Genomic DNA, 21,647 nt, shown 5'->3' with positions numbered 1-21,647 from the left:
GACAGAGAGTTGTTAGCGATCGTTTTAGCCCTTAAGGAATGGAGGCATCTCCTTGAAGGTACCACTGTGCCGGTTCTCATTCTTGATTATCATAAGAACCTCACGTTCTTGTCTGAGGCTAAACACCTCTCTCCCAGAAGGGTGCGATGGGCTCCTTTCTTCTCAGGCTTCAATTACATTGTCTCATTCTTACCCGGTACTAAGAATGTAAGGGCTGATGATTTGTCACAACAATTTTCCTCCATTTCCAAGTTGAAATCAGTTTCTGTTCCAGTGATTCCACCTGATCGTATTTTGGCAATGGTTTGCACCAGTCTCACTTCTCCTTTGGGTGACAAGATTCTTGCTGCTCAGATCTATGCTCCTCCTGAGAAACCTTGTAACCGCTGCTTTGTCCCTAAGAGTCTCCGTACTGCCGTGCTCCAGACTTAGCATTCTCCCAATGCTGCTGGTCACCCAGGAAAGAATCAACTCTTTTGGGCCATTTCTCAACAATTCTGGTGCCCTAGTCTTCGTGCTGATGTAACTGCCTTCGTAGCTGCTTGTTCTGTGTGTGCTCAAAGTAAGACACCACAACATCTTCCAGTGGGCCTCCTACAACCTATACCCAATGGAGAGAGGCCTTGGACCCACCTGTCCATAGATTTCATTGTGGAGTTACCCAACTCTCAGGGCAACACAGTTTTTCTTATGGTGGTTGATTGGTTCTCGAAAATGTCTCATTGAATTCCACCTGAGAAGTTGCCCACATCTAAGGAACTGGCTTCCATTCTTGCTCGGGAGATCTTTCGCTTACATGGGCTACTCAAGGTGATCATCTCCGACAGGGGTAGTCAGTTTGTGTCCCGGTTCTGGCGAGCCTTTTGTGCACAGTTGGGGATTCAGCTTGCTTTCTCCACTGCGTATCACCCGCAGTCTAAAGGAGTCGCAGAAAGAGCTAACCAGTCCTTGGAGCAGTTTCTACTTTGCTATATTTCTGACCATCATAACAACTGGTCAGACCTCTTACCTTGGGCGGAGTTTGCTCACAATAGTACCTTGAATTCTGCTTCCCGATTGTCCCGTTTATGGCGAATTATGGTTTCCAACCTTCCATGTTGCCCGACTCATTTCTTCCACAGAGCATTCCTGCATTAGAGGAGCATCTCTGTGGTCTTCGTTCCACTTGGGCACAAGTCCAGGAGGCTTTGCAACATGCCAATGATAGGTACAGACTCCATGCTGACCGCAGATGCCTGCCTGTGTCTTCCTACCAGGTTGGGAACAGGGTCTGGCTGTCATCTCGCAACCTCCAACTCCATGTTCCCTCACTAAAGTTGGCACCTTGGTTTATTGGGCCTTTCCGTATTCTCCACAGGATTAACCCAGTGGCTTACGCTTTAGACCTTCCTTCTTATATGCGTATTTCAAATGTATTCCATGTTTCCTTATTAAAACCTTTGGTCTGCAACCACTTTACCACGTCCTCCAGTACAGGTTGAGAACCATGAGTATGAAGTACAGTCCATTGTTGACTCCCGTAGGTTCCGTGGGCACATACAATACCTGGTGCATTGGAGAGGGTACGGTCTGGAGGAACGCTCTTGGGTCTCATCCTCGGACGTACATGCCCCTGTCCTCCTCCGTGCTTTCCATAGACATTTTCTCCTAAAACCTGGTGGTCATCTGAGGGGGAGGTGTCGTTGAGGAGGGGGTACTGTCAGGGCTAGGCTCAACCCTTCCTTCTCAGAGCAGGCCGCTCAGCTGTCGGTTAATTGCCAGCTCCAATCTTTTCCACAGTGACTCATCTGATGATGATATCCTGCTCATCAGTCCTGCTGGTTACTTAAGCTGTTCAGTTCAGATCTTCTGCCTTTGCCTTGGTCAACATATCAGAGACTCTCTCCTGTGTACCTGTTAAAGACTTTCTTGGCTGACGTCCCTTCTGGTTCCTGATCCTGTTTGCTGTTCCACTATACTGATTCTCCGGTTTCCTGATTTCCTGGCTTGTCCTGAAGTACGCTGATCCCTGGCTCCTTGACATCCTGGCTTGTTTGACTATCCGTTCTGGTTACCGAACTCTGGCTATGTTTTGACTACGTTTGCTGTTTACCTTTTACTATTATTATTATTATTATTAAACTAGTGTGATTTTTACTGCACTTCTGTCACAGTCTGATTCATGGTTTCTGACAGGTCGAACATTCCCATAAACACACTCCTAAACCTTGTAGACAGCCTTCCCAGAAGAGCTGAAGTTGTTCTAGCTGCAAAGGGTGGGCTAACTCAGTATTGAACCCTACGGACTAAGACTAGGCTTCCATTAAAGTTCATATGCGTGTAAAGGCAGGTGTCCCAATACTTTTGGCAATATAGTGTAGCTGCAGTGACCCCCCCACTTCAGTGTATACAAGCAACAACTTTTAAGCTTGGTATACACAGGCTGAATGTCGGGAGACATCGGCCAGTTAAAAAAAATGTGTATGTCATTCCATCCGACAGAAGCCGGCTTCTGTCAGACGAGCATGCTGAAAAAGCCAATGGCAGAGAGCACTGATTGGACTGTTCTGGTGGGGGGGGGGGGGGCACATCCCCCTGTCAGAACACAACAGCTTAGCAGGAGCGATTTTCTAAGTCCAATACCCATTTCAGTCTAGGTGCCCTCATAAAACCGTCAAACTTGCAACCTTAAGCAATCAGGAAATCAACCCATTGTAAAACTATAACACAATCTTTTAGTTCTGTGACACATGGTATGCAGGGTAATTAAACCCATTAAGAGTCTGTGGCAATTTAGGCCTGATGTCTACTAACAGATACAGTATCCCTGGTTTAAAACCCCTTATCAGTCATAAATAGCTCAGCTGGTGGACAGGCTGAATCCACATTCCTTCGGTGTATTTCATAACTTCTGAAATAACAACAGTACAACCAGAATAAGCAGATATTTACTCATAGCTGTTAATGAGCAGCGTTTTAAGTTCAAACACCCCTATATTAGAAGGTATGGGTACCCAACAGAGTATATTACCTCTCCTAGGAGAACTAGACATCAGAAACCTATCCTATTTTTATCCATTCAAAAGGTAATTGCATGCTGGGCAATAATATACAGGTTAGCAGACTGTAACCTGTAGAGATTCAACAACATTAATACCTATGGAAAACTGGATTTGTGGCATGATTGCAAACACAGTGACATTCCATGGCCACCTCTCAGCCTCTTAATTGGTCAAATTAGTCCTGGCAACTCCCTTCTCTTGGACTATAAAAGAGGAACTGCACCTGGAGTTTAGAGCTCTTGTGTACCATCAAAAGAATGAAGACCTGTCAAGTTTTATGAGAGCCACTGTACCATCTCACTCATTGATTGAAGTTTGCTGAAACAGGACTTGATAAGTATTTTCATTTTTCAACCCTTTTGTTTTGCTGTTTCACTGTGTCTGTTTGTTAACTTTGTATACCTTTTTTTCTGTACAAATTTTATTTGCAGCATTTTTACCTGTTCATTACTAAACAATATTTTGAAAAGTGTTAAAACTGTCTCTAATGCACTAACGCAAAAGCTATCTGGTGACAGTTTGGAGTGTAAAGGGTTAATTGCTTAGTTAACTAAACCCAGTGACAATCATTCTCCATCTGTTGGCACTTAGATTGTATTCTCACAAGCTGGAATATCTTTGTGCAGAGTGAGGCTGAGGGTGTCATAGTTGCGAATCAGTGACAGCGCGGCGTGAAGTTGATCAGACATTTGTCACAAGGTGGTGAAAAAGGCAGTGGTCTGACCCGCTTTTGTCACACTCTCCGCCTCAGCAGAGCAATACCATCAGCTTGTTTTCCCAACATAAGGGGGGTTTCCTCCCTAGGCCCCCCCCAAGGGTGGCTGCAATACCATCTCTCATATGTAAGCACTATTTACTATTCAGAAAAAAGCAGAGCAACATGACTACGACCTCCTCTAAGGAGTTAAGCATTCATCGCTATATCATTTGGTTACCATTTAAAACATAGCCCATGTTTTATTATTTGTCATTTATAATTCCTCAAGCAGGGAGCTTCCTAACAAACCCTCCTTAGCGTCAACTACTTCAAAGTGGAACATTTATTCACAAGGTGGAAGTTATTTTATGAAATGTATTTTTTAGTTTAGTAATGCATTGTACAGAGCATGGATTTTTAGTAATTCATAGCACCTGCTCAGATGAAAGCCATTATTACATAATACATATGACATAATACATATCCTTTGCACCTAATTATAAATAAGTAATACTGGGTGCAAGAATGAAGGTAGAAGACTTTTCAGCTGACTACTTATTGCAAATTTCATTGCTTTAGAAGGAAATGTTTGTTTTTGAGCACCAAAACATTCCTGTCAGGGAAGAATTCAGAGAAGACCTGGCAAATATGGAAATGTCCAGTGCGCAATAAGCGAGCGGCACACAATGGCGAATCTGCATACGCGACGGCGCATGCAAAGCACGATAATTACCATCACTGAGCTACATAAGGACAGTAGTTCCTCTCATAAATTGCTGGATTATCGTCAGCCTTTGTATTCTGTGTTCCTGTGCCTTGTGCTTTTGCTTGATTACCCGTTACCGACACGGCTTACCCCTGACTTGTTCTGGTTTCTCTCCTGGCTCTGACCCTGGCTTGATCCACAGACCTGCTCCTGGCTTGTTCCTGATTGACCTCCTGTTTTTGACTCTTGACCTGGCTTTTAACTTTGCTTCCTACTCTACCCATCTACCAAGATTCACCAGCGCTTCCAGAGAATCATCTGCTTTGACTACTTCTCTGCTCTCAGCTGTCCTCCCATCTGGAACCATCAGGCAGCTTCATCTTCAGGCAACCCGTGCATCTTTGAGCATAGCACCCTCTGTCACCACCTTCAGGGGTACTCTGCACTCAGCCACAAGGGGGGCCCTCTGGTCACCGCAGCCTCCAGTCAGGTAAATGACAAGTGGAGGCCCGTCCATTAGGGGCGCCCGGGCGTTGCCCCTACATTCCACGCCGCCCCCTATATTAATAATGGATAGATTCATGCATAGCATGAATCTATCCATGACCGCCGCAGCCACCCCCGATTCAGGTGTCCGGCCCTTTTCAGGACGCCGGGCACCTGAATTACAACGGCGGGGGTGTTTTTTTGAAGCACCTGATTAAATCCATAGGCTTCTAATAGGCTTCAAAATAGGGTGGACTAGGAGCGCAGAGCATTGCACCATGAGCCCACCCAGGTGTTACAACAGCGAAATAATATTCGCTGTTGTAACACTGATCCTCAATCAAGCCAATCAGAGGCAGGTCTGAGACCCGTTTTCCAATTGGCCGAAAAGAGAAGGGCCCCAATTGCCGCCGAGCAGGAGGAAGGAAACGGAAGCCGCCGATGCCCGTGGAGAGCAGGGGAAGGGAGAACCATCGCCACTGCCGAGGAGCAAGGGAAGCCGCCGGTGAAGCGCTGCATAGATGGGGTAAGTGCACCTGACCCGCCTGCCGACCAATCGACCGCCGGGGGGGGATGTTACTGTTTGCCGCCCCCCCCAAAAAATTACCAATGCCCGCCACTGTATATGGCAGTTCCTGAATCTGAACTTATTTTAAAGTCACTGTTACATTTTGGGGCCACACAGGGCAGACAGTAACATGTGCGCATAATATAGCATCACATTTAAATACAATATCTATAATGCAAACAAAAAAAATAATGCAAACTACCTGCAATGGAAGACTCTGAATACTTACCTCTTCAAGTGTTGGTGACTCCAAACTCATCTGTCTACAACGGGCATAAAATAAGCTAAACTGAAGCAGCTGAACTGAAGATAGATAGATAGATAGATAGATAGATAGATAGATAGATAGATAGATAGATAGATAGATAGATAGATAGATAGATAGATAGATAGATAGTGTTTTATTATCTCTTTAACCACACAGCATCACCCCAATTAACTGATGCAAAATATAATTAATTTATACATTTCTATAAATTAAAAAGAGACATCAATAGCAGTGAAATAATTTTCCCCCTTTTAGAAATAACAGGTGCACTGCACTTGCTATCTCTCCTCCCTTTATGTAAAACTAATGGAAGTAACAGAAAAGCATTCATACAGACCTTAATAACTCACTCCCTCTACTATACAAAAATCCATCCTCCTCGTTCACATAAAATCAAGAACAATCTGTGCTTCCCACAGAACAAGCTCATAAATTTTACATCCTGTAAAAAGCTGTTAAAAGAGAAAGAATTTTCTGCAGATTAACGCTGACACTATGTGATTCTGCGGATTTCATCATTGTTCATACATGAACAGAATTTTAAAAGGGAATCAATAATCTTTTACATTTTTGAATAAAACATGCATCATGCTTGCTAGTTCTAAGGGCAAATCTTTGTGCTTCTTGTGTGAGCTCTAGACAGATAAAAAAAAACAAATACAGATCAAACTATTACACTGTGATCACTGCAACACATGGTATTGCACTCTGAATGGAACCCTAACCCCATAATAAACCCTTACATAAGCCCAGTCAAAAAGGAAGGGAATAATAAGAAAGGTCCTATGTCATATCACATCCCAAAATAAGCATGGAATCAAGAAATACAGGGTAAAAGCAGGTTCAGGCTGTGGGGGGGGAAGGGGCAGAACTAGATGACTTTTAGGCACTACTGTGGTGTGTAGTGCTGTCAGTCTAATGCCCTGTACACACCATCGGACATTGATCGGACATTCCGACAACAAAATCCATCGTTTTTTTCCGACGGATGTTGGCTCAAACTTGTCTTGCATACACACGGTCGCACAAAGTTGTCAGAATTTCCGAACGTCAAGAACGCGGTGACGTACACCACATACGACGAGACTAGAAAAGGGCAGTTCAATACCAAGCGCGGCACCCTTTAGGCTCCTTTTGCTAATCTCGTGTTAGTAAAAGTTTGGTGAGAGACGATTCGCGCTTTTTCAAACTCGTGGTTTTCAGTTCGTTTTTCTGTTGTTCAGTTTGTGCTTGTGGGTTTGTATCTGGTCTTCAGTGCGTGCAGTGAGTTCCCATTGGTTTATTCAGTGTGTTCTTGTCCATTTGTTACTGATTTTCAGGTCGCTCTTCACAGGCCTTGCTGTTCTTCAGTGTGTTCTGTTACTGTGTTCTGACCAGCCGACCGTTTTCTAGCCATTTTGCGTGTATGTACTCATCGTAGAGTTCGTGCTGTGTGGGGGCTTGGTGTTGGGGTTCTTACTTTGACACAAGCCCAGTCCATGAACAGGGCGAGGAGGAGTTCATGGACCAAGAATTGGTTGCTCCAGCGTGACCATTTCTGTCATATCTATAAAATGGGTAACCTGAATTAATAAACCGCCCTCAATCCAAAACTACCCCCACTGCGCTAGTGGATGGAGCGTGAAGATGATCAGGAGTGTGATCCTGTGAATGACCCACTCAATGTGCAACAAATCAAAACCTAATAACAAGTGTAAAGTGAGCTGCCCCTTTAATGACTATAAAGCTGAAATATTATCTGATCTCACATATCCACATACCCACAAGAACCTTCTTTTAGATATATAAGAGCAAATAAGAGGCGCTCACATCCCCAATAATAAAAATGATATGTGTTAAAATACCATCAAATGATAACTATATTTAAGTGCATAAATACATGCGTGAACTGAATGGTGTAATAATACCATAAAAAAATTTTTGTGACAGTGAAAAAATGTGCCAACAAAATACTTAAAGTTCTTATACAAATCAAGTAACAAAAAATCACCAATGCATGTGACATACAAAAAAGTGTATATTCAATAAAAAAGTGCAAAAAAATCAGTCCTTAAATCTTTTGTGACAAAAAATGGGTGATTTAGTTTGTGAGAAAAATCCACATCGGTATTCTATAGTGCAGTGATCTTGATTGTGTAAAAATCCACGTATCTTCCACCTCACAACCGTGAAAACGTGAATCCACTCCCAATAGAATCTCACTCACCGAATATTTTTGCCAGCACTCTCATGCACAATCAAAGAACACTTATGAACCACACTCCAGAGCGATCTGATATTCAATTACTCCACAATGTTTTAGATCAATCCCATGAATAAGTCTGATCTATGACGAAACATGTCGGGGGCGTGGCTATGAGAAGTGACGAGCAACGCTGAGAGCCGCACTAGAGGAAGGAGAGATTTGTTTGTACGGCGCACCAGGAAGGGGGTTGAGAGAGACCGTGAGTCCTGACATTAGCACACCTCGGGTCCGCCGTGACCATTCGTTGCTTTGAGTGTTTCCACTGAATTTGAAGTTGCTGTGAACTGCACTGGTTTTACTGCTGGCATATATCTTTTAAAATGTGAGTGTGTTTTTGGAAGATTGTAGTGGTTTTAAATAAATTTGCCGTGCTGGATTACGCTATGTGAGTGCTTCAAATTCTTTTACATGTGGATTGATCTAAAACATTGTGGAGTAATTGAATATCGGATCGCTCTGGAGTGTGGTTCATAAGTGTTCTTTGCCGTGCATGAGAGTGCTGGCAAAAATATTCGGTGAGTGAGATTCTATTGGGAGTGGATTCACGTTTTCACGGTTGTGAGGTGGAAGATACGTGGATTTTTACACAATCAAGATCACTGCACTATAGAATACCGATGTGGATTTTTCTCACAAACTAAATCACCCATTTTTTGTCACAAAAGATTTAAGGACTGATTTTTTTGCACTTTTTTATTGAATATACACTTTTTTGTATGTCACATGCATTGGTGATTTTTTGTTACTTGATTTGTATAAGAACTTTAAGTATTTTGTTGGCACATTTTTTCACTGTCACAAAAAAATTTTTATGGTATTATTACACCATTCAGTTCACGCATGTACTTATGCACTTAAATATAGTTATCATTTGATGGTATTTTAACACATATCATTTTTATTATTGGGGATGTGAGCGCCTCTTATTTGCTCTTATATATCTAAAAGAAGGTTCTTGTGGGTATGTGGATATGTGAGATCAGATAATATTTCAGCATTTCTGTCATATGCCTTTGCTCCGTGAGATTTGTGAGAATAATCCTGACGATTTCAGGAACTTTCTGGTGTTGGGGTTCTTACTTTGACACAAGCCCAGTCCATGAACAGGGCAGGGAGAAGTTCATAGACCAAGAATTGGTTGCTCCGGCGTGACCAATTCTGTCACATGCCTTTGCTCTGTGAGATCCGTGAGAATAATCCTGACGATTTCAGGAACTTTTTCAGGATGATGGACCCCGTTTTTCACCGTTTGTTGGCTTTGCTGACCCCTCATATCAGCAGGCAGGATACCTGCATGCGGCAAGCCATCACTGCGGAGCAGAGGCTAGTCGCCAGGTTGCGGTACTTGGCGACGGGGAGAAGTCTGCAGGACCTCAAGTTCTCAACAGGCATCTCCCCCCAGGCTCTGGGGATCATTATCCCAGAGACCTGTTCTGCCATCATCCAGGTCCTGCAGAAGGACTATATTAAGGTAAGATTTTTATCCTTTAACATCACATTTTATTGTATTTAATGTTTGCTAATGTATTGTATTTCTTTCCTTATTCCCTAATTACCATGATTGTAATATGCTGTCAATGTCCGCTTTGTCCTCATGCATGCTGGATTTTTTACATTATTTTTTTGTCCTTCATGCATATTTGCCTTCACTTACCGCCCCAGCATGCTCAACTGGGCCTATATCCACCTCCTCTAGTCACTTAACAATGTATTTTGTCAGCTCCATAGTAGTGCTTTACCCTAAACAACCCCTAAAATGTGTAAAAATGTTATTTGTGCTTTAAATTCAGGCAGAGTGACAGAGGCTTTTTTTTGGGTCCCAAAATCATTTGGAACCCTCCCTCCCCCCCAACTGCTAAGTCAGCTGATACCAATCCTCTATCTGCTGACTTTGACAAACCCATACACACTATACCTACCTCTTTTGTGTTCAGATTTATGGATGAATTCCCCAAAGCATGTAGTGCAAGGGCCTGCCTGAATACTTTCAAATGGTAATGTTAAAATTTTTTGTATCCTATTATTATCTTGATAGGTAATAGAATGTAAAAATGGGCTAAAATGTGTACAGTGTGTATTTATATCTTTGTATTATGACACTTCTTACCTGTCCAATGGGCTGCCAATAGTGTAAGTAAGGAGGGGCTGGCCAAAGTAATACACATTATTTAGGCGTTCATCTCTCAATGAAGTGGAGAGGGTTACCTGTCCAAAACATCTCCCCCCCTAAAATTTTTAAAATGGGCCATCGGGGGGCACGCTTTTTTGGAAAAAATTCACTTTTTTGAATAAAAAAATAAGACAACAGTTAGCTTAATTTTTTTTTATATTGTGAAAGATAATGTTACGCCGAGTAAATTGACACCCAACGTGTCACGCTTTAAAATTGCGCCCGCTCGTGGAATGGCGTCAAACTTTTACCCTAAAAAATCTCCATAGGCAACATGTAAAAAATTCTACAGGTTGCATGTTTTGTGTTACAGAGGAGGTCTAGGGCTAGAATTATTGCACTCGCTCTAACGATTGCGGCTATACCTCACATGTGGTGTTTGATCACAGTTTTCATATGCGGGCACTACTCACGTATGCATTCGCTTCTGCGTGCAAACTCGTCAGGAAGGGGGGTTTTAAAATTTTTTTTTTTTTATTTTTCTTATTTATTTTACATGATTTTATTTATTTTTACAGTGTTTTAAGAAAACAAATTGTGTCACTTTTATTCCTATTACAAGGAATGTAAACATCCCATGTAATAGAAAAAAGCATGACAGGACCTCTTAAATATGAGATCTGGGGTCAAAAAAACCCAGATCTCATATTTACACTAAAATGCAATTTAAAAAAAAAAAAGTCATTTAAAGAAATGACATTGAAAAAAATGTGCCTTTAAGACGTATGGGCGGAAGTAACGTTTTGACGTCGCTTCCGCCCTGCAGTGTCATGGAGACGAGTGGGCGCCATCTTCCCGTCACTCGTCTCCAGGCACAACAAGGGGACAGACGCGATCGCCTCCGCCGCTACCGACGGCTCCTGTAAGCGGCAGAGGGCACCGGATCATGGCAGGAGGGGCCCTCTCCTGCCACCGATAACAGTGATCTTGCGGCGAAACCGCCACAGAGACCACTTTTATCTGAAAGCGGACCGCTGCACAAAAACGGGGATACCGGGGTTATGGCAGCTAGCTGCTGCCATAACAACGATATCCGCCGCCAAACTTTGGACATACATCGGCGTGCGGCGGTCGGCAAGTGGTTAATGTATGTAATGCATTACTGACAAAATATTAATAATTTTCAACACCATGACTGAAATTTGGGAAGTCCTGAAAATGGCGTGATTGTGTAAAATTCTAAAGCACTGTGGGTGTTATTTACTAAAGAAAAATCCACTTTGCACTACAAGTGCACTTGAGACTGCAGTGAAACTGCACTTGTAGTGCAAAGTGGATTTGCCTTTAGTAAATAACGCCCATTGCCATTGAAAACAACAACTTTACTCCAAAAACAGCTTTTGAGCATTGAAAGATGAAGCCACACATTGCTGATTATCAATCTTTTTAATCAAAGCACAATCACATGTGCGTTTCTAAAAGGGTTTTTGAACAAATCAACATGTTTGTTGTATAACAATTTTTTAGGTCACATTAATAAGTAGAAATTGCCTTTTAAGGTAAAACAGGCATGTTTAAAACCATAAAAAATACACAACTCTGGAACTTACAAAGTTCAACTTTTATAGAAAGTGTAGGCAATATCAGACATGAGTATTTATAAACTGTGTTTGATATTGCGTTCAGCAGATGGGGTGATGTCACCCCTGGAAAATCCAAATTTAGAAGATGCACACTAATTGCCTAATGTCAATATGTGCTAGCTGCCATTATGGGGGATCAAGGGACGTGTTTTGGGGGTGCAACCCCTTCCTCTCAGCTACTTTATTATTGAGGAAGGGGTTGCACCCACAAAACATGTACATTGATGTCCCATGATGGCAGATAGCACATGTTGACACACTGTGTGCATCTTCAAAATTTGGCTTTTCTGTAATATTTCAAAAATTAGTCATAAAAACAAAAATCAGCCTGCAATAAGTTAGGGATTTCTGGGTGTTTTAGATTCTCCCTAAAACATTACTGATGTTCTTCATTTTGTTTTGAACATCATTGATGTTTTTCTTTAGGGTTTCTAAATCCCTATTACACCCCATTATCTCCCCGATGAGGATCTGGGCACTTTCACTTGTGAAATGCCATTCCTCTTCCGTAACATCACGATCACCTAAAACACACAAAAAAAAAAAAAACACACCAAGTATTATAAATATGCAGGCATCCATCTCTTACCTGAAGCTGTGGTCGCAGACACTCATCTGGTATGGTGACAAGTTCTATAACGTCTCCCTCCTCCTCCTCCTCTGGTTGGGTTTGGGGGATTTCCCCTTCTTCCTGAAGTGGGGGTTCCGTGGTCTCCTCTGATGAGTGGAGTCCTCCGAGTCTTTTCTCCCCTATGTGAACAAAAATAGGTATACTTAGCACACAGATATTTGAGGCCAGAAATACGAATATGAAACATTGGTTGGAAGTGGGGTACAATTGTCTGTTTTGGCAGAGTTCCAAGATGAAGAAATATTTTGTCCTTTGTCAAGCTTGAATACTTACCTGTTTTGTGCAAGCTTCACAGATGGATACACCCCTATAGTATCCACTGGAGCACCTGTGTGGGACCTCCTAATAAAAAGGGTGTTCTGGTGTCCCACACTAGTGCTCCAGCATCCAGATGTGTAAACAGCTGCTGAGTGTCCTCTCCTTACAATCTAGTTTGCATTTCATTCTAGTTACAAACCCATCTAGACAAAAAACTTATTTTAAGAGAAGTAGGCCAGAAAAAATGTATTGAACTGCATCTGGCCTACGAACGAATAATGTGTCCACGAACATGGTAGTTGCCATTTTAAACCGTACAACAGTAAAGAAAAGCACATGGAGCAGCATGAACGTAATAAAAAGAAAGAATAGGAACACAGGACAACTACTTACTTTTTTGCAGCACTCTCCTGATCCTTCTATACTGATCGTGCTCCCTTAATTTGAGGTCCAACCACTGCTTCCTCAGTTAATCCTTGGATCGTCGTACCCCAAAATTCTTTTGCAGACTCTTCACAACTTTCGCCATGATCTTGGCCTTTCTCACATTTGGGTTTGGGTAAGGTCTATGCTTCCCGTCATAGTCGGCCCTTTTCAATATGTTGATCATCTCCACCATCTCAACAAAGGCCATATTTGAGGCTTTAAATCTCCTCCGGGATCGTGACATTTCTGGCTCTGGGCTTTCCTCCTCCTCCTCGTTGCTGCTATTATCATGCACCTGTTGTGTCTCCGCCATGTGCTCTCCCCCACTGTGCCGAAAGAGAAGGGGCGGGAATAGAATAGAAAGAACGTCAGGGGCAGGCGGAGTTTCACGCATGCGCAGTGTATATAAAGCGTAACATGCGTGCGTCGTACTTACGATCAGAAGCGTCGATCGTGATAACGAAGGTACAATTTTAACTTTGGCCTATACTGCTTATAGATTGAGGCCTATATTGGGACAACATTAGGAGACTTTAGCCTGACATTAGGGTTTGTCTTGTGTATTGCAGATAAAATGGATGGCTTCAATGACCACAACTTCCTCCCCCTGTTCATAGATAAATACAGGGAGCTGCCCTGTCTGTGGCAGGTCAAACACCCACATTATAATCGTAAACAAAAGAGGCAGGCAGCGCTGGAGAAACTGCTGGAGTTGGTGAAGCCAGTGGTCCCCACGGCAACCATCCCCTATTTAAAAGCCAAAATTGGTGGCCTCAGGAGCACTTATCTTAGGGAACGCAAGAAGGTCCAGGATTCCAAGAGATCCGGAGCTGCAGCAGATGACGTTTATGTCCCTAGGCTGTGGTACTATGAGAGACTGTGATTTCTGTCAGACCAGACTGAAGTCAGGGAATCCCTCTCAACCCTACCTTCAACCCTACTTTCCACTCTTCCTTCCACCCTATTTTCCACCCCAGCTGAGGCTTCCGATGTCCAACCTGGGACTTACAGCCAGGAAGAAGTGGAGGAGCCCAGCTTGAGCCAGGTATAGCATTGTTCTACAGATTTCTGGTCAATAAATAAATGATGTTTACTAAATGTTATTATTGATCACTAATTGCTGATTTAATAAAGTGTTTTACATATCAATAGACAGTAGTGGGCAAAAATAATTGGGACAAGAATGAAAAATGCTGGGCTTAGAATGATAGTCTGTTATATTTGTTAACATTCAATTTGCAACAGTCATGAGATGAAAATTGTGTGAGACTGATGACGAAAAAACTAAAACTATGTCCCTTTTTCATACACAGGAAGACCTCAGCCAGCAGGAGGCTGTGGAATGTGGCAGCCAGGAGGAGGCTGTGGGAATGTGGCACACAGGAGGAGGCAGGTGTTAGTTGCAGCCAGGAGGTGGCTGGGGTAAGTGGCAGCCAGGAGGTGGCCGGGCCCAGTAGGAGCCTCGCAGAATCACAAGTTCCTCCCCTCCGCCTTCCAAACAAAAGACCCAGGAAGGGGAGTAACGTGGAGGAGTCAGCACTCAGGCTGATTTCTGAGGCTTCTGCGTCCCTCAGAGCCACCCCCACTCGTGAAGAGGCCTTTGCCTGCATGGCTGCCACCAAACTGCAGGACATGCAGGAGGGGCAACGCCTCATGTGTGAGGAAATCATTTATAAAACATTAACTAAGGGGGTGAGGGGTGAAATCACACCCAATACCCACCTGTGTGAGTTGCATCATCCTCCTTCTCCTCCTGCCACACCTCCCCCACCACAGACACAGCCTGGAAGGAAGAGTGGAAGGAAGACAAGAAAGTGATGGCCTGGGTTCAGTCTGGTCTGACAAAAGATGCAGGCTCTTGTATGACCACAGCCTGGGGACATGTATGTCATCTGCTGCTGGTCATGACCTCTTGGACTTCTGGACCAGATTGTACTCGCTTATATATGGACTCCTCAGGCCACCAATTTTGCATTAAAATAGTTGATGTGTGCCCTGGGGGCCAAAGGCTTCACCAGTTTCAGCATTTTATCCAGCGTTGCCTCCCTCTTTCTTTGGTTAGGACCCCTTAATAAAGTGTTTTTTTTTTAATAATACTCGCCTATGTGTGTTTTCCTTCAAAAAGGACAGTTTGTTTGTGAGGAGGCGGGTACATTTCAAAAATAAAATGTGAAATTAACAAGAGACACCAACACCAACCAACCTCCTTGAGATTAAATAATACAAGATAATAATGGTGTTGTGGTAACTTGACACACAAAACACACCCAAAACTATTCTGGAGTTAAAACAAAATTAATTAAAAAAATAACAGGAGATCAGGATTTAAAAAACTAAAAAAAAAAATAATACAAAATCTAAAAACATAAAAAATAAATAATAAAGAAAGAAGTTTGTGAGAAGTCTGTGTGAATATGAGCAGCAAAACAACTTAAAGTGGAGTTCCACCCACTTTTACAACTCTTCCGCATCCCTCACTAAACTGTGCACTGTAAATGAATTGGATATTTTTAATTTTATTTTCTCAGCTGTATATCTGCTGTATTCATTTTTCACTTCCTCCTCCCTGGCCGCGGCCCATCGCATCATTTCCTGTTTGCAATGCCTTCTGGGAAGGGGCGGCAACTTCCTCTGACACTGCCGTTGCTATGGAAACCTGACCTGAAACCTATTACACTGCTTGTGCTGCACTGAGCATGTGCGAGATCTGCAAGGATGAGATTCAGGAAGAAATACAGTCTGGCTTCAGATGCCCAGACTTAAGATGGCCACGGCCTGCTGTAAGTTTATAAAATAACAAACTACTTCTATAAACTAACAAAACAGACCTTAGTTTGCAGACTAACTTTACTAGAATACATTAAGCTTGTGTATTATAGGGGTATTTTTATTTAAAAAGTATAATTTCGGCTGGAACACCACTTTAATTCTTCTAGCATTATAAAGAAGAAGAGAGTGCGCTGCATTAAACAATTTAAAACATTGCAGCGTGACGAAAGTGCTATATCCATTACGAACGCTAATCTTACCAGACCGAGCAGTTCCGTCTCGGAATTTATTCTAAGCATGCATGGCAATTTGCGCATCGGAATTGTCCACACACGGTCGGAATTTACGCGAACGGATTTTGTTGTCGGAAAATTTTATAGCCTGCTCTCAAACTTTGCGTGTCGGAAGATCCAATGGAAAAAGTCTGATGGACACCACACACGGTCGGAAATTTCCGACAACAAGCTCCAATCGCACATTTTCCATCGGAAAATCCAACCGTGTGTACAGGGCATAACACAGACAACTTGCTGATAGGAGAAAAGTATAAGAAGAGTAATGATTCGGTACCCTCCTTTAACGTCTACTCAACAGGCAAGGGGGAGTGCCCCACATCAAGTTGCATTTCTTAACTTCTGGACCTGGTTGCCGCTGTCTAAATCACAATATTTTTAAAGTGTGACTATGGATAAATTATAAATTATATAACAGACAAACAAATGTTTATGCAGGTAATGCAACTTGTTTTAGCAAATAGGAATTAAGCTCAACTTAAATTCCAGTTCCTCTCCTGCTTCTATATCACTCTGTTGCCATAGTGCAGGACTTTGCCCTGGACCCTCAGGCATCACCTCAATCTCCTCAGGTCTCCAACTCATGCACCCTCCTTCTCAGCTTCAACAGATTCCTCACCTGCTGAAAGTGGCCAGCTTACCATTGAGATGCCACAGTTTCTTATCCTGCGGGTGAGGAAGCTGGTTGAGCTGCATGGGGACAGAGCTGTGACTGAAAGCATCTGCTGGCCATTGGGTGAGGAAAGTTCTGCATGGACAAGACATTTGAGAACTAACGTGTGTATAGCTGCTGAGTTTGTCTCTAGAACAAGATACTCAAAGGGGGTACTGGGAACTTTCAACTATGCTGCTCAGCAACTGCTACTAAGTTGTTACATGTGCAATTAGTTTCGGTCCGAATATAAATTCGGACAAATTTTTGGTTATTCGGAGAGTCGGATGTATTCGAATCTCCAAATTAAATAGTAACAAATTTTGTTGAAATTTGTTTAATTTAGTTTCATATATTCGTTTTCTAATCAATTACAAATTTTCAGAACTATTCGAATCGGTCGAAAAATGATTGACCGATTTGAATTCTGTGTGAATAGCTGGCTGCTAAGGAGCGGGCCGGGAAGCCGGCCGCCACGTCCTTAACAACCGATGACTCATCAGCTGTCAGCGGGCTTCCCCACTGACAGCTGAAATGTACACAAAAAAATGCTGGCAATGAAAAATTCTGAAAAAAAACCCATTGTGGGGTCCCCCCCAATCCATACCAGGCCCTTCAGGTCTGGTATGGATTTTAAGGGGAATCCCATGCCAAAATGTATATAAAAACGGCATGGGGTACCCCCCAAAATCCATACCAGACCCTTATCTGAGCATGCAGCCTGGTAGGCTAGGAAACAGGGGGGGAGCAAGCAGCCCCCCTCCTGAACCATACCAGGCCACATGCTTTCAACATAGGGGGTGCTTTGGGGCAGGCCCACCTCTAAACACCTTGTCCCCATTTTAATGGGGACAAGGGCTTCTTCCCCACAATTTGGCTGGTGGTTGTGGGGGTCTGCGGGCATGGGGGCTTATTGGAATCTGGGGGCCCCCAGATCCCAGCCCCCCATGTGAATGAGTACCCCTACCCATTCACCAAAAAAGTGTAAAAAGTGAATAAAGACACAACACAAGTTTTTGATAAGACCTTTATCATCAATTACAATGCTCGCCATACCACCGACCCCCCCCCAAAAAAAACCCCTCTGGTCTCATTTAAAGTCCCACTGTCTGCCTATTCCACCGTCTGACAGTTGTTAAATAGCTAAGGGGCGGGGCCACCCGGCGACATCACGCCTTCTTGTGATGTCACCGACCAGGTGACTCCACCCCTTTGTTATTTAAGAAATGTCAGATGGCAGGAGCCTTTGATGAGTCCGTTTTTGTTTTTTTCTTTTTTTCGGGTTCGGTAGTGCAGCGGGCATCGTGATTCACTATGGATCTTTTTTTTTTTTTTAAAAAGGACTTGTCAAAAACTCCTATTGTGCCTTTATTCACTCTTTACAATTTTATGGTGAAGGAGTAGGGGTACTAAGTACCCCATACTCATTCACATAGAAAAAAAACAAAGAATTTTTGCCTGTGGGACTTTAAATGAAGTGTCCATGGTGATCACATATAAATAGAAAGAGTATATAAGTAACAAGATTTATTGGAATAAATATCATCCAGTACAGGTCATAAACATAGGTGACAGTTACATAAGAACAGCAACATGGTAAAATGGTCCTAAAGACATAACCATCATGACATAACATCAAAGTATAAAAAGTACAGATATACATGATACATCTCTAACCCGACGCGTTTCGCGAGCTCTCCTCGCTTCATCAGGGGCTGATGTGTATATCTGATGTCTGTAATAACAAGTAAAAATGTATTGAAGTATGGTTTGTAGTAGGACAACAACATGAAGTCAGAGCTAGTAATCCGATACCTACTTGTCAGGCACTTGACCCCAAAGAGGGCGACCCCAGGCAGGGGGCGGCGGGAATGCATCTCCCCCGGGAGCTGAGGGGGAGGAGACCACGACGCGGAGGTCCAGGATCAGGCACAGGGCAGGCATGGCGAGTGAATGGAGAAAAGAAAGATGGACCCGACTGTCACCCATAATAGTTGAAGAGCGTACTCACTGTAATAAAGTATAACAGAAATGTATCTATATCTAAGATAGTGGCAGTGGCCATATCCAAAAATATATACAATAGTATGCTTGAGTATGGTGGGTGCAGGGTGTCCAGCAGAGCATGAAAAAGAAAGTAAAAGCAAAACAGAAAACAGAAAAAAGGTAAAAAGGATGTCAGCCCAAGTGTAACCCATGGGTCTAGCAGGGCATACTCTCTATAATAGAATGTATAGATGTAAATATATTTATTAAGGTATACTCAATCATCTAAAAGTCCTACGTAGCATGTACACCATAGTAAGGTACATGAATATGTGTATTTATAAAACTTAAATGGTTCATATCCCATTGTAATGAAAGTATAAGGTAGTAGGCTGGGGTACAAGAAATACAGGAGTGTCCTGCAGAACATGGGGAGGTGTGATGTGAAAGGAAAGGAAGTGAGAAAGAAAAAGTGGGGGGGATAGTGAAGGGGAAGGAAAAAAGGGAACAGAAAAAAGGGGATAAGAAAAGAGAAGAGAAAGAAGAAATGAAGGAAGTTAGCAAAGAAAAAGGACAAGAAAGACTGCAGAAGTGAAGAAGAGGGGGGTACAAACAAACAGGTAAGTAAGAAATAATGAGTGAGCAGAAATAAAAGTCAAAAAGTTGCAAGTGATATTTCCAAGGTGTACTTATATGAATCATAAGTGCATTGGTGAGGTAACATGTATAAATTAGAGTATAATGGTGATGCCTACCAGTATGGTCTCTCACCAGTGTGTGGAAGGAGCCAAATGAAGAGAAGACTGACCATGCCAGAACCCCCGCCTAAATACCCGGACGTCCGCCGTAGCCTCCGCCCCCAACGTCATACAAACGTCGGTGGGGGGAAGCCGCACACACCGCGCCCGCCAGCGTGCGGCGGGACACAGCAGAGGCACCCACCCATCGTCCGGATGTTAACAGTGCTCAGGAAGTGGAGACATCGCTAATGCGGAAGTCTCTCACTGGGGCACACGGCATGACGCCGATGCACTGATGGCTCCGCCCCTTCCGGAATGGAGAGGCGGAGACAGCAGGGGAAAGTAAACCCCATTTGTGCATCGCAGCTCCCGGGGGAAACGAACCGCCACCCCCAGAACCCGGAGCCACACACATGGAGCCAGGTCCGCAAGTAGAGAAGGGGAGTCACCTTTGAAAAAACATGTCATATTGTCAATGGGTAGTCAAAGTATATATATGTGTATATATTGATATATTTATAAACTGGATCTAGGAGCGGCAACAGACTCAGGGCATGTGGTGTCTTCCACCTGGGTTCAATAGAAAAAGGAGAAAGTCTGAGAGCTGCTCCCTAACATGAGACACCTCCATCCCTATTTTGCATAAAGAAACAAAGAATTTTTGCCCGTGGGACTTTAAATGAAGTGTCCATGGTGATCACATATAAATAGAAAGAGTATATAAGTAACAAGATTTATTGGAATAAATATCATCCAGTACAGGTCATAAACATAGGTGACAGTTACATAAGAACAGCAACATGGTAAAATGGTCCTAAAGACATAACCATCATGACATAACATCAAAGTATAAAAAGTACAGATATACATGATACATCTCTAACCCGACGCGTTTCGCGAGCTCTCCTCGCTTCATCAGGGGCTGATGTGTATATCTGATGTCTGTAATAACAAGTAAAAATGTATTGAAGTATGGTTTGTAGTAGGACAACAACATGAAGTCAGAGCTAGTAATCCGATACCTACTTGTCAGGCACTTGACCCCAAAGAGGGCAGCCCCAGGCAGGGGGCGGCGGGAATGCATCTCCCCCGGGAGCTGAGGGGGAGGAGACCACGACGCGGAGGTCCAGGATCAGGCACAGGGCAGGCATGGCGAGTGAATGGAGAAAAGAAAGATGGACCCGACTGTCACCCATAATAGTTGAAGAGCGTACTCACTGTAATAAAGTATAACAGAAATGTATCTATATCTAAGATAGTGGCAGTGGCCATATCCAAAAATATATACAATAGTATGCTTGAGTATGGTGGGTGCAGGGTGTCCAGCAGAGCATGAAAAAGAAAGTAAAAGCAAAACAGAAAACAGAAAAAATGTAAAAAGGATGTCAGCCCAAGTGTAACCCATGGGTCTAGCAGGGCATACTCTCTATAATAGAATGTATAGGTGTAAATATATTTATTAAGGTATACTCAATCATCTAAAAGTCCTACGTAGCATGTACACCATAGTAAGGTACATGAATATGTGTATTTATAAAACTTAAATGGTTCATATCCCATTGTAATGAAAGTATAAGGTAGTAGGCTGGGGTACAAGAAATACAGGAGTGTCCTGCAGAACATGGGGAGGTGTGACGTGAAAGGAAAGGAAGTGAGAAAGAAAAAGTGGGGGGGATAGTGAAGGGGAAGGAAAAAAGGGAACAGAAAAAAGGGGATAAGAAAAGAGAAGAGAAAGAAGAAATGAAGGAAGTTAGCAAAGAAAAAGGACAAGAAAGACTGCAGAAGTGAAGAAGAGGGGGGTACAAACAAACAGGTAAGTAAGAAATAATGAGTGAGCAGAAATAAAAGTCAAAAAGTTGCAAGTGATATTTCCAAGGTGTACTTATATGAATCATAAGTGCATTGGTGAGGTAACATGTATAAATTAGAGTATAATGGTGATGCCTACCAGTATGGTCTCTCACCAGTGTGTGGAAGGAGCCAAATGAAGAGAAGACTGACCATGCCAGAACCCCCGCCTAAATACCCGGACGTCCGCCGTAGCCTCCGCCCCCAACGTCATACAAACGTCGGTGGGGGGAAGCCGCACACACCGCGCCCGCCAGCATGCGGCGGGACACAGCAGAGG

Source organism: Aquarana catesbeiana, linkage group LG03 (genome assembly GCF_042186555.1).
Source record: "Aquarana catesbeiana isolate 2022-GZ linkage group LG03, ASM4218655v1, whole genome shotgun sequence".
NCBI classification, from domain to species: Eukaryota; Metazoa; Chordata; class Amphibia; order Anura; family Ranidae; genus Aquarana; species Aquarana catesbeiana.
This window is presented reverse-complemented; position numbering follows the sequence as displayed.